Consider the following 13,094-nt stretch of genomic DNA (forward strand, 5'->3'; position numbering starts at 1 on the left):
GGCAAAAACTAGAGCTGGAAAGATACTTTCTCTCCGACAAATCATAACTGATACTTGAGAAGACCCTATGCCCAAGATCCACAGGTGACAATGAAGAGAGAAGGGGATATTCCAGAGAAAAGAAATCCTGCCTTGGACAATCGGCTTACCTAAGATTTAAGTCTACCTCTCTTACATGAGCTGTGTGACCTTTGGAAAGTGGCTTCTCCTCTCTGGGCTGATTCATCCCATTCCTCTGTGAAATGGGAGAATTGGACTATTGATCTCTAGAGTTCTAAGCCTAAGTTTCTAAACTCCCAGATTCTATGATAAGCACTCTTCTCACTTGTCTGTGTTGGTTGATGTGCATAGCCTTAACAGCAGTTCCCTCTTTGTAGCAATCCACTGGAAAAGATTCCCTCCAGTCTTAGAATCATAGAATCATGGAGACATTGATTTTCAGAATTGAATTGGACCTTAGAGAACATCTGATCTAACTCACACTTGAAACAGAAATCCTTCTTACAATAGCAAGATCACTGGCAAGTGTTTATTAAGCCTCTACTTCAATACCTTCCATGACAGGGATCTCACTACATTATGAGACAGGTTATTTTACTATGGATCAATGCTCATTGTCGAGGAAGTATGAGTGCTTGTTTGTTTTCTATATATGGTGGCACATTCTACCCCCTAGGGCCAAGAAGACAAGGTTAATTGCAAGCCTGAGAAAGAACAGGAAGGGAAAGATGGCCACAAATTCTGGGGTTCTGGGAATTAAGTCAGCCACACATTTTTTAGGCTAGCACTAGAATGAAAGGAAAATAGAATGTTTGTTTTAAATGCCAACATAATGGTGTCTTCTAATGCATTATTCCTAGGGTGCTATTCATAACTACATAACAGGGGCAATCTCATGCTCTATCAGTAATCAGAGAGAAACACAAAGTAGGTCAGTTACACACAGTGACTTCCTCATGGGAAAAAAGGAAAGCTGTCCTGTATTGTGGAATGAAAGCTTCTTAGAACATTGGGGCCAGAATGGACCCATGAGATCACCTAGCCCTATAATTGGCCATAACTGCACCTGGGGCAAAGTAAGTCAGGGAATGGGAACTTGGATAGTCAGAGGGGGAGTGGGCGAGGCAGCAAGAGCAAGGCAGGGGAAAACAAGGTCTATTTCCAAGGTAGTAAGGAGACCAGTATGATTGAATAGAAGAGTGATGAGAATTAGGATCGGAAAAGTTAAATTCCAAAAGACCATGAATTGCCATTCTAAGGAATTTGGTTAGACTTTATCCTGTAGGAAATGGCAAGGCACCAAAGGCTAATGAGCACCCTGGGATCGCAGAATCACGGTATGTTAGACCCAGAAGGGACCTTAGAGATAACCCTATCATCTCCATTTGCCAGATGAGGAAACAGAACCACAGAAAGGAATAATTTGACGTCAGTCCCATGGCTAGTATGTGGCAAAGACAGGGCTCAAACTCAGGTACACTAGGTTACTTATTATGTTCTCACAGTATGTAGGCTACTAGAATAGGAGTCAAGAAGACATGGGTTCGAGTCCCACCACAAACACCTACTACTACTGCTACATGTGTGACCCTTCTGAGCCTCATTTTCTTCATTTCTAGAGTCTCTAAGCTTCCTTCCAACCCTAAATCAACAAACCTTTGGAAGTATGCTAAAGCATAAAGAAGCACCAGCCCTCAGATCAAAAGACCTGGGTTCAAATTCTGACTCAGTTACTTGCTAACTTTGTGACCATGAGCAAATCACTGCCTGTTTCTGAGAGTCAGATTCCTTGTCTGTAAAATAGAAATGAGAACATGGTAGATGGCTACCTTTTAAGGATCCAATGATATAATGAGTGTAAAGCCTAGCCATTATATAGAACTCCTTTCATTTTTTATGATTATTGTCTAAGTCTCCATACCACGCCATAGGTCAAGTGAAGAAAATCAATTCTTCAACTTAAGGAAGCTTCAGGGGAGGCAGGAGACATTGTTTAGAGGAGGGGACTTAGAATGAGGAAGATCTGAGTTCAAATTCTGTCCCAGTTACTTACTAGTTGTCTGAATCCTGGGTAAGTCACTTAACCTCTCTCTGCCTTGGTTTCCTCTTTCCATAAGGGGATAATAATCATAATTAGCATTTATATAACATGTTAAGGTTTGCAAAGCACTTTAGAAATACTTTTGATTCAATTCCACTCAATTCTTGTTTAGTTGTTTCAATCCTATTCAATTTTTCATTACCCCAATTGGGGTTTTCTTCACAAAGATGTTGGAGTGATTTGCTATTTCTTTCTCCAAAATCTTAGTTTCAGCAGTATCCAACTCTTTGTGATCCCTTGTGGGATTTTTCTTGGCAAAGATACTGGAGTGGTTGACCATTTCCTTCTCCATCTTATTCTACAGATGAGGAAACTGAGGCGAACAGGGTAAAATGACTTGCCCAGGGTCACACAACTAGTAAGTATCTGAGGTCACATTTGAACTCAGGTCTTCCCAACTCTAATGCCAGCACTCTATCAGCTATGCCATCTGGCTGCCCCATAACTCGCTGTCTATTCAATAGACATTTATTAAGCACTTACTGTGTACCAAGCATCGTATGCTAAATTCTGGTGATACAAATAAGAAAAGAAATGCAGTCCCTGCCCCAGTGAACTTCCAAAGTGAGAGGGGAATTAACACACAAAAAGAAGTTGGAAAGGGTTGGGTGGGGAAGACCTCAGATGATCCTCTGCATGGAGGCATATTGTTTCCATGAAGTTTACACCAGGCAGAACCACAGATATAAAGTGGTGTGGGCTGGCAATCCAACCTCTGCCCTCTATAGAGGAAGACTTTGGAGGGCTACAGTATTCTACTCTCCAATCTTTTAATAAGAAGGGAGAGGAGACTGAGATAGAGTGGTATCCAAGGCTTGAGTTAGTAGCATGGTGATAAGATGAGAAGTACTAAGTTTATCCTGGGAGAGGATCTCATTTGATATCATGACAACCTTGGGAAATAGGTTCTATTCTGCCTACCTCACTTTCCTCATCTTTAAAATGGGGATAATAATAGCACCTACCTCCCAGGGTTATCATGAGAATCAAAAGAAAAGACTATGTAAGATCCTTTGCAAATCTTAAATACTATATAAATGCTAGCTCTTATTATTAGGAATCACGAGGTTTAAAACTGGAAGGAAACTTAGAACATGAAATGCTAAAAGATAAAATGTTAAAGCTGGGAAAAGTCAAAGAACCTAGGATGTCAGAGACGAAAATAAAATGAGACCTTCTACTTCAGCTCCCTCACTTCATAGCTGAGGGTGTTTAAAGGGATTTGACTAAGGTCGCACAACTGTTGAGAGGCAAACCTAAGATTCACACCCAAGTCCTCTGTTTAAAAATCCAAGGTCCTTCCCACTGCTTCATGCAAAATTCTGAAGGAGTTAAGTCACAGAACAAAGAAATAGGCATGTTTCCATGGTACTTGCTAGGATTGTATTAATGAAGACAAGCCAGGGCATTCATTACAGTTTTTTACCATCCACTTCCAATGAGAACAATGACAGCTAGGGCCCCTATTTCAAGAATGATAGTCATTCATAAACACATGACTTACATTGTAGAACAATGAATCTCTGGTGTCCCACTAATTAAAAAACCAGGATCACGTCAGTTCCTCTAGGGCTCATCTTACAATTTTTAGGATTATAGTGCATTGATTAATTTCTACAAGTTTTTAATCCCAGAGTGTTTAATGAAGTCTAGGAACTTGGGGACAGATGTCTAATTGGGGTTTATATTGTTTCAAATGACTTGCACACTTCATGGGAAAGTTTATTAGAGCAGGTTGAAGCTTCTTACAGTTTTATCCAATTGCATTCTAAACTTTGACAGGGAAGCAGCCACATATTCAGTTTGCCAGGAAACATTACTATATTTGTATTTTATTTTCTGACTAATTAAATATTTATTTTGAGAAATACAGCTCCTGGATAATAACTCTAGAGTTGGAAAGGAATTCACGGACCATCTAGTCCAGCCCTTGCTATTTATAGCTGAAGAAACAGGGCCAGAGAGGTGTTCTTCAGCCCCTTCTTGTAATTCTGTAAATAGAAGTGTAGGGAAACAATGGCTGTCATACTTGTAGCACATTAAAGGTTACAAAGTCTACCTTTATAACAACCCTGCAAGACAGAGATAGACACGATAGTCCCAAAACATTTTTTTTCTTTTTTGACCCAAGATTTATAAGATTGTTGGGCTATCTCTGCAGTAGACATATTTCAACCTCTCTGACACAGGCTTTTCCTTCCATTTTCTGAATTTAAAAAAAAATCTGAATGAGTTTTAATTTAATTTAATTTGTGGATTGATTTAACAGGAAAGTTGATAAGACCCAGAGAATTAATGACCTTGAACAAGTCACTTCCTTTCACTTTCTAACATTTAAAAATTTTCCTACTTTGAAATCCTATCATTTCAGACATGTCTAGTTCCAGTTTTGTTACAAATAAGCCGTGTGATCTGCGGGCACTCATTTCTTCTGTCTGCAAAATGCATGATTTGGACTAGAAGAGTTCTAACTTAGAGGTCCCTTCCAGCTCTGACATTCTATAATTATATATATGTCCTTGGCTAATCTATAGGTGCTAGAGTGTGAGACACTCCCCCAAAGCATACTCAGACTGTTTCTATTATAGGGGTCAGCCTATTACCACTACCGCTACCAATAACAGCTCACATCTACGTAGCACTTTAAGGCTGACAAAGCACTAGACAAATATTATTCATAATAGCCCTGGAAAGTAGATACTACTATTATTTACATTTTGCATATGTGGAAGCTAAGGCAGGCAGAAGTTAAAGGACTTGCCTAGGGTCACAGAGCTAATAAATGTTTGAGACCAGATTTGAACTCAAGAAGATGAGTCTTCCTGCCTCAAGGCCCAGTCTTCTATCCACTGTGCCACCTTGCTGTCCCTAAAAGTCAAATAGAAGAATTTCTATTTGATCCTAAAGGAAATCAGGAGCCATCTGAGTTTATTGAGTGAGGGAATGATATAATCTTCTTTGCTAGAGAGGTTAGAGATTGTGATTGAAAGGGAGAGATTCAGAGGGTGACCAGCCAGGTGACTATTGCTTTTGGGTGTGAAGGGCCAAGGGCCTCAATTAGGGTGGCTGGTGTGTGAACCCAGAGAAGGGTGCAGACGCAAGATATGTTGTAGAGGTAGAAAGACCAAGATTTGGCCATTAGTTGCATATATGGAGGGAGGAAGAATGAGACACATCTAGTTAGAATGCCCAAAAAGTGGTACTGGAGTTTGGGAGAGATAAATCTGGTAGTCATATACACAGAAATGATGATTAGATCCTCCACATGAGTCAAGAATGTTACAAGGCACAGCCTGACAACCCAAAATATGAATACGGTCTTAGACTACATTATCAAAAACATAGTGTGGCAAATGAAGTAAGTGATCACCCCCACTATTCTCTGCCTTAGTAGGACTACAACTGCTCTTCTGTGTTTCATTTGGGAAGTGTCAGGACTCATACACGTAGGAGTACGTCCAGAGAAAAAGAACCAGGATGATAAGGTCATTGGAGAATGTGCAATATTGGATGGAGGTTATGGAGTATGACAGAAAAACACAGACTTTGGGGACAGGGAATCTGGCTGGGTAACTCAATTCCTCCTCTCCTATCTGCCTCCCCTCCCCTTTCTTCTCATCTCCAAAAGAAGGTAAGTTTGGATGGTCAAAAGATGCCCAGTTGACTTGGGTTTTACTGGCCCCTTCCCTTCCTTTTCCTTCCCTTCACTTTCCTTCCCTTTCCTTCCCTTCACTTTCCTTCCCTTTCCTTCTCTTCTCTTCACTTTCCTTTCCTTTCCCTTCCTTTCTTTTCCCTTCCATTTCCTTCCCTTCCCTTCCCTTTCCTTCCCTTCCTTTCTTTTCCTTTCCTTTCCCCTGTCCTGCCCTGTCCTGTCCTCTCCCAAAACCTTAAGTCTACCGCACTTTGAAACTGGGACACCAATGGTCCCGTGCCTAAGGGCTCCTCTGGACCCTCCTGGTTTTAGTGTGGTAATCAATAGTAACTGTTGCTGTTTCCCTCCCACTGGGATATCTTCATTTTTCTTTGTCTCATTAAAAGGGACCACACCCTGGCTATTTCTTAAACAGGCCTATTCAATGAATGGGCATTGCCTCATCTTAAGTGAGTACCTGCAAAGACTTTGGCCTAAAGGGCTCAAGGTCTCCCAGTGCATCCTGGGTCATCTCCAGTCATCCTCATGAATATCTGGTCACTGGATTCAGATGACTCTGGAAGAGAAGTGAGGCTGGTGACCTGCACAGCCCTCCCTCACTCAATACAAAGTCAAGTGCAAGTCATGTCATCATTTCTCTGATGGCATGGTCTTCTTCGGCAACAAAGGACAAACACAATAATTTTATCTTCACAATAATCCTTCATTGTAGCACTTATTATTACTTATTATTACATTTTACTGATGAAGAAACCAAGGCAGGCAGAGGAGACATACAGCTGGTAAGTGTCAAAGATCATATTTGAACTCAGGTCTTCCTGACTACAGGTCCAGCACTCTGTCCTCTGCTCCACCAACTGCTTAGGTAAAGCAGATTTCGGTTTAGGGTTCTGTCTGTGTTTATCCTTCATTTTTGAAGAAGACCATAACATCAGAGAAATGATGACATAACTTGCACTTGACTTTGTTTTGAGTGAGGGAGGGTTGTGCAAGGTCACCAACCTCACTTTCCCCTCCTGAGCCATCTGAATCCAGTGACCAGATATTCATCAGGATTTAGGGTTAGGAAAGGGGAATAGAGAATGGGAGTTGGATTAGGGATTTAATTGGTATCAGGAACTCCCAGGTGAGGAAACATACCCTGCCAATGCAGGTTCTCACCTTCCCTACAACTTACATTATTAGAAAGTTGTCTACAGTCACGTAGCCAATATGTATCAGAAATAAAACCAATGACACAGCAGATAAAGCACTGGGCTTGAAGTCAGGAGAGAACCGAGTTCAAATTCCATCTCAGACACTTATTACCAGTAGTATGCAGGTGAATATTTAACAACTGACTCTCTGGGGAAAAAATTAGGCATGACATACCTACATGTTCAATCTGCATCATTACCATTTTCTCCATCACTTTTTTAAGTCTAGGCAATCAATAATAAATAAATGAATGAATGAATAGATAGATAAATTTATGAATAATTGGCTTTCATATGTCATTTTGAGCTAACTTCAACATTAACCAGCTGAATGAGTTATTTAGCCTCTCTCAGGCTGTCTGAAATTTGGACAACACCATTCTTCCAGTTGCCCAAGTTTACAACCGTGGAATCATCTTCAACTCATCTCTTTCCCTCCAATCCAGCCAGTAGTCAAGTTTTATCAATTCTACTTCTTTCCACAACATATTTTGCTTCAATCCCATTCTTTCCACCCAAATGGCCACTATCCTCATTAAGACTCATCACTTCTTAATTGATCTTTGCATACCTTATTGGGTCCAACTCTCAAATGCAGTTTAGGCAATGGCAAATGGAGGAAATCTGAGGAGGGTCAAGAGACCTTTCCCTTTTTCACACATCAGAGTGTCTATGGCTTCCAAAGTATGTCTGGAACTAGAGCAGAGAAAACCCCCACTAACCTTGATCTGAGCTATAGAATTTTAGATCCAGGAGAGACTATGAAGACAAAATACTAGAACATAAAACATTAAATGTTCAAGTTGAAAAAGATCTTACAACATAAAATGTTAACACTGGAAGAGATCTTACCACAAAGAATGTCAGAGATGGAAGAAAGGGATATTTGTAGCTCATCTAATCTACCCCTGCTCCTTTTACAGAGGCCATGATGCCCTGAAAAGTGAAGTTTTTTGCTCAGTCAAATGAATCAATTAATTAACAAATAAGCATTTATTAAGCACCAACTCTGTGCCAAGAACTGTACTAGGCACTATGGAAACAAGTAGAAAGATGGAAATAATCCCCACTTTGAAGAAGTGTCATTGCAATGAGGGAGATAGGTACATGTATATATTTTTGTAGAGAAGAAATATAAAGTGAATTTAAAATATATACAAACTAGTTAAATACAAGCGTAATCAAGAAAAACTTCATGTCTTCAAGAATTAGTCTGAAAGAGAGGTTGAGAACTCATCAACTAACTCTCAATCAAGTGTTCTCCGCCATTATATAAGGCTTCTTGCTTGGTATAATTCTTTTCTAATGTTTTCTCTGGGAAAGTTCAATATTTCCTGGGGAAGTCATTTTTCCCCAATGATTTCCATCACCCCCACTCAAAGGTATTGCACACTGCATGGAGGAAGGTCAGGGCTTCTCAAAAATGGAAGACTGAGAGACATGGCAAAGAAGATGACTCTGCCCATCCCTTCCCAATTTCTGCATGTGGACCAACACAGGGAAATTGGTCCCTTAATGATTAGGAAAGGGCAGGTAGGTGACACCATAGTGCACAGAGCACTGGGACTGGACCCAGGAAGACTCATCTTCCTACGTTCAAATCCTGCCTCAGATATGAGCTGTGTGACCCTGGGAAAGTCACTTCACCCTGTCTGCCTCAGTTTCCTCCTGTAAAAGGAGCTGGAGAAGGAAATGCCAAAGCACTCCAATATCTATGCCAAGAAAACCCCAAATGGGGTTGAGAAGAGTCAGACCCATCTGAAATGACTGAATAACAACACTGCTTAGGAAAACTACTGTGTGATGAAGTAGATCAGGGTCCAGGGAAGAGCTGAGGAAAGCATTTCTCCAAATAATCCCCAAACTTCTGCTAATGAGAAAAACAAATTGGAAGCAACCAAAATTCTTTCAATTGTCTGCAAGTTCCCTAAAGGATTGCCTTACTGAGCACTGAATTTTGCCTGTATCAGTATCACCTTGGATTGCAAATGAGGTTCAAAGTCTCTTGGTGCCTGGACGTCAGTAGCCTGGTCTAGTAGAAGGAAGACTGAATTAATATAACAATACTCATGATAATAGCATCTAATAACAATAATAAAACAACAAATATATTATTTGTATTTGGTCATTTATTATTTTATGATATACAAAATTATGTTTTATAATATTTTACCTTATATAAAATAATATATTTCATAATATTATTTGTTACATTAAAATAAATATAAAATAAAAAATGATGATAATATCTGTATAGTGTTATAAGGTTTGAAAAGTACTTCAAACGTGATTCACACAATCTGAAAATCACATAATCTCACTAAGCCTTAGTTTTCTCATCTGTAAAATGGAGATAATAGTTTCATTAGCTAAATCACTGGGTGGTTGCAAGAAATGTATTCTGTAACTTTAAGTCCTATAAAAATGTGACCCATTATCATTATTATCATTACTGGGCTCTTGCCTTCAGACAATTCTTGCCTTCTGAACTTTGAAAATCCAAAACTGATAGTTGGACTTATTTTTTTCATTCACTGGACAATCACCTATTAAGCAGGTACTATTTGCCATGCCCTGTTCTTACTTCTGGAGGAAAGGAGAAAGGAGAGCAGAATACAGGGATGGATAAGGCATGATCCCCACTGTCGGAGTTTTTACAATTTATCAGAGAATAAAGGTCACACTCATAGTTAACAGAAATATACATGTGACATCAATCAGTGCAAAAAAAATAATGTAAAGGATATAAGAGACTCTGAGATCAAATAAAGAAGTGATCACATCTATTTGGAAGCACCAAGGAAGGAACCTGAGATGGAACGAGGAAGGATGGGATTTCAGTGGGATATGGGGAAAGATTTTAAGAAGTATAGAATAACAAGAACTATATCACAAATGGAAGGAAAGTTCTCAGTGTATAATAAGGATGAGGGGAAATCTGATTTGTCCAGAGCATGAGGGAAGCCTAGAAAGGTTAAAGCCAGAGCAAGCACAGCCTTGAATTTCAGGCTAAAGAGCTTGTAGGTGATGGGGTGCAGGTGAAATCTCATGAGAAGCAGGGTGTCATTGGAGCTCTGTGGGTTTTGTAGAAGGAAATTTGGTCTCAGATTCAGAGACCTAAGCTTATATTCGACATCTGAAACTGACCTACTGCACAGCTCTGGGATATCACTAAACCTCTCTAGATCTCAGGCTCCCTATCTAAAGGATAGAGATACCTCCTATGCTCTTTATAAACCTTATCTTGGGATCATAGGATCATAGACTGAGAGCCAGAAACATTCTTAGGGACCATCTAGTCCAACACCCTCCTTTTATGTATGAGAAAATTAACTCCCAGAGAGTTGAGATGAGTTTTCCAAAGTTGCAGTTAGCCAGTGTCAGAGGCAGGATGGGAGGATGATACAGGAGCCATTCCTGAATCAGGTAATTTATGCTCTGTCAGACAACTGACCTGTTAGAACAAAGACTGAAATTAATATGAAATTAGAATAATAAAATTGAGAAAATGTAGGATGTTTAATTAAAACTACTCCCATCTAATTTATTTCAACAAGTTCTTGATGGCAAAAATGGGGATTAGATCCCTAACGCAGAGTGAAAATGTGAGTTATTATTGCTTTTGTTACTGTTATTTTCAGATTTGGGCACTAGGAAGATTGCTGTGACAGCATGAGAAAAATGGATAGGAGAGTCAAGTGACCGATTCTATCATAATAGCCCAGTCCCTAGATGATAAGGAGCTGGATTGAAGTGGTGGTCATAAAAATAAAGAGAAAAGAACAGATGCACCATGGGAGAATGAGATAAGACTCAAAACTGGTTAAATATGAGAGAGAGGGAGGAGGGAAAGATGACTCTGAGCTCGTAGGATCATAGATCAAGTGTCAGAAGGGACCTCAGAGGACATCTGGTCCAACTCTCCTCATTTTACAGATGAAGAAATTAAGGTATAGAGAGAATAAGTGATTGGCCTAAGATTGTTTTGTTCAGTCGTTTTCAGTTGTGTCTGATTCTTCGTGACCCCATTTGGGATTTTCTCAGCAAAGATGTTGGAGTGTTTTGCCATTTCCTTCTCCAGCTTTAGGTTATACCTTGCCTTAAGTACTGAGAAAGGTGGATTTTTAACTTATGTATCTTCTTTGGAACTGGGGTGACTGGAAGGATAGTGGTGATACTGACAGAAATTGAGAAGTGGAGAGGTGAGTCAAGTTTATTGTCAGGGGGGATAACATAGGAAAAGGTTGAGATATGATGCCATTATGACAGAAAATAATGCCTGTGCTTCCCATGGCAAATATGCGTTTATGTGTGTGTATGTATATATGTGTGGGTATGTGTGTGCATATGTGTGTACACACATACATATGCATATATACATTTATACACATGTAGATACATATATACACACATATACATATATACATATAATATATACATACATAAATATACATATACACAACAGATATATACATATACACACATGCATACACATACATGTGTACTGTGTGCATATATACATACACATGTGTACATATATACAGACATGCATGTGTACACATGTGCATGTGTATATGCATGTGTATGTGTGTGTTCATTTATGTGTGTACTATATACATATATATATCTTTATTTTATTTTAAGCTACCCCAAAGTCCAAAAATTTGTGGGCTTAAAAAAATTGCATAACAATCCAGACATCACTAGTTGCAGCAGCAATTAAAAACAGAGCTTCTAATAAAACCTTGTCATTTGGCAAGATGTGTTATATTTAAGCTCACCAAGAAACTGAGCCCATAATTAGTACTCTCGTCAAACCCACTACTTCCCTGTCACATCCAGAATCTGGCTCTTAAGCATACCCATAATCATATTCTGCTATGTCAAGTAGATGTGACAGTCCAATCAGTTTTTGGAAAAAAAGTATTTAGAAAAACCAGGATAATTGTGAAAAGCCTGAGACCTGGAACATCTCTTCCTCCTGCTTTCTGCCCAGAGATTTTCCTCCCTGTTTTGACTTCTGTTCTTAGTCTGGTTACTACCAATAGGCGCTTCTTCAATTCTCTATAACTATAGTGTTTAGCATAGTGCCTGGCACACAGTAGGTACTTAATCAATGTTTCTTGATTGATTAATTAATCGTTCACTGGGGAGAGCAATGGATTAAGCAGCAGATATGGTCTGGATTCTACTCCCAGTTTTGCCACACATTCGCTGGATGACCTGGGGTAACTGACTTTTCTATGGATCCCAATTTCTGTCTCTACAAAATGGAAAGGATGGTTGCTCTGTCAGGTCCCTTTAAGCTTTAGCATTCAATGTTCTAACGTTCTTTGTTCCAAATTCCCTTCTCACTCTGACAGCCTAGAATTCTGTAGCAAAATCTGTGTCATTAGAAAAAGAGAGTCAGTATTCCCCACGGAGATCTGCTCGACTTGGACTTGCTCTGTGCATAAATTACGTGAAGATGATAGACTTCCATCTCCTTGGAATTTCACAGGCCATAATATCATAGATTTAAAGCCACCTTAGAGGCATCATCTACCCACCTCAGTTTCCAGGAGAGGATTCTGAAGTCCAAGGAAGTTAATCGACTTGCCCAGGGTCACACAACTAATTGGCATTTAAGGCAGGATATGAATTCAGATCTTTATGATTCAAAGCCCAAGATTCTTTTCATTGCAATACCTCCCCAACTCAGACAGTCCACTGACAGCAGAGAAAACTTTGTAACAAGGACAGGTAAGTCAGCAGATTGCCTTAAAACATATTTCCCATCTCTGACTACGCTCAATCGGAAGTAACATGACTGTGTCAGATGCATTATAGAGGGGGTTCCTGCATTGAACATTGTGCTAGGTGAGATGAAATCAAGTTCCCTTCAAATTTTCAAGTTCTATCATTCAAAATTTCATGATTTCAAGATTGTTTATGGTTCTAAAATTCTAAAATAGAAACCAGAACAGATCTGTTGTTGAAAAAGATCCTACAGCAAGCATTTGTCCATCAGTGATGGTAGAGTGGATACACTGGGACATCAGTCCCCCCTGTGCATGTTGCTGCTGTGTTTAAGCTGTGTCTAATTTTTCATGGCCCCATTTGGGTGCAGTTGAGTTTTTTGGCAAAGATTCTGATGTGGTTTTCC

The 13,094-nt window shown here is 39.5% G+C and overlaps 1 long non-coding RNA gene across 2 annotated transcripts in view; it reads right to left on the reverse strand.

The window, feature by feature from the left end:
• The window catches only part of LOC140521187 (uncharacterized), a 195,434-nt gene that overhangs the window by 18,596 nt on the left and 163,744 nt on the right, over positions 1–13,094 (reverse strand). The window lies entirely within an intron of this gene.

This window comes from Notamacropus eugenii, chromosome 1 (assembly GCF_028372415.1).
Source record: "Notamacropus eugenii isolate mMacEug1 chromosome 1, mMacEug1.pri_v2, whole genome shotgun sequence".
Taxonomy (NCBI): Eukaryota; Metazoa; Chordata; class Mammalia; order Diprotodontia; family Macropodidae; genus Notamacropus; species Notamacropus eugenii.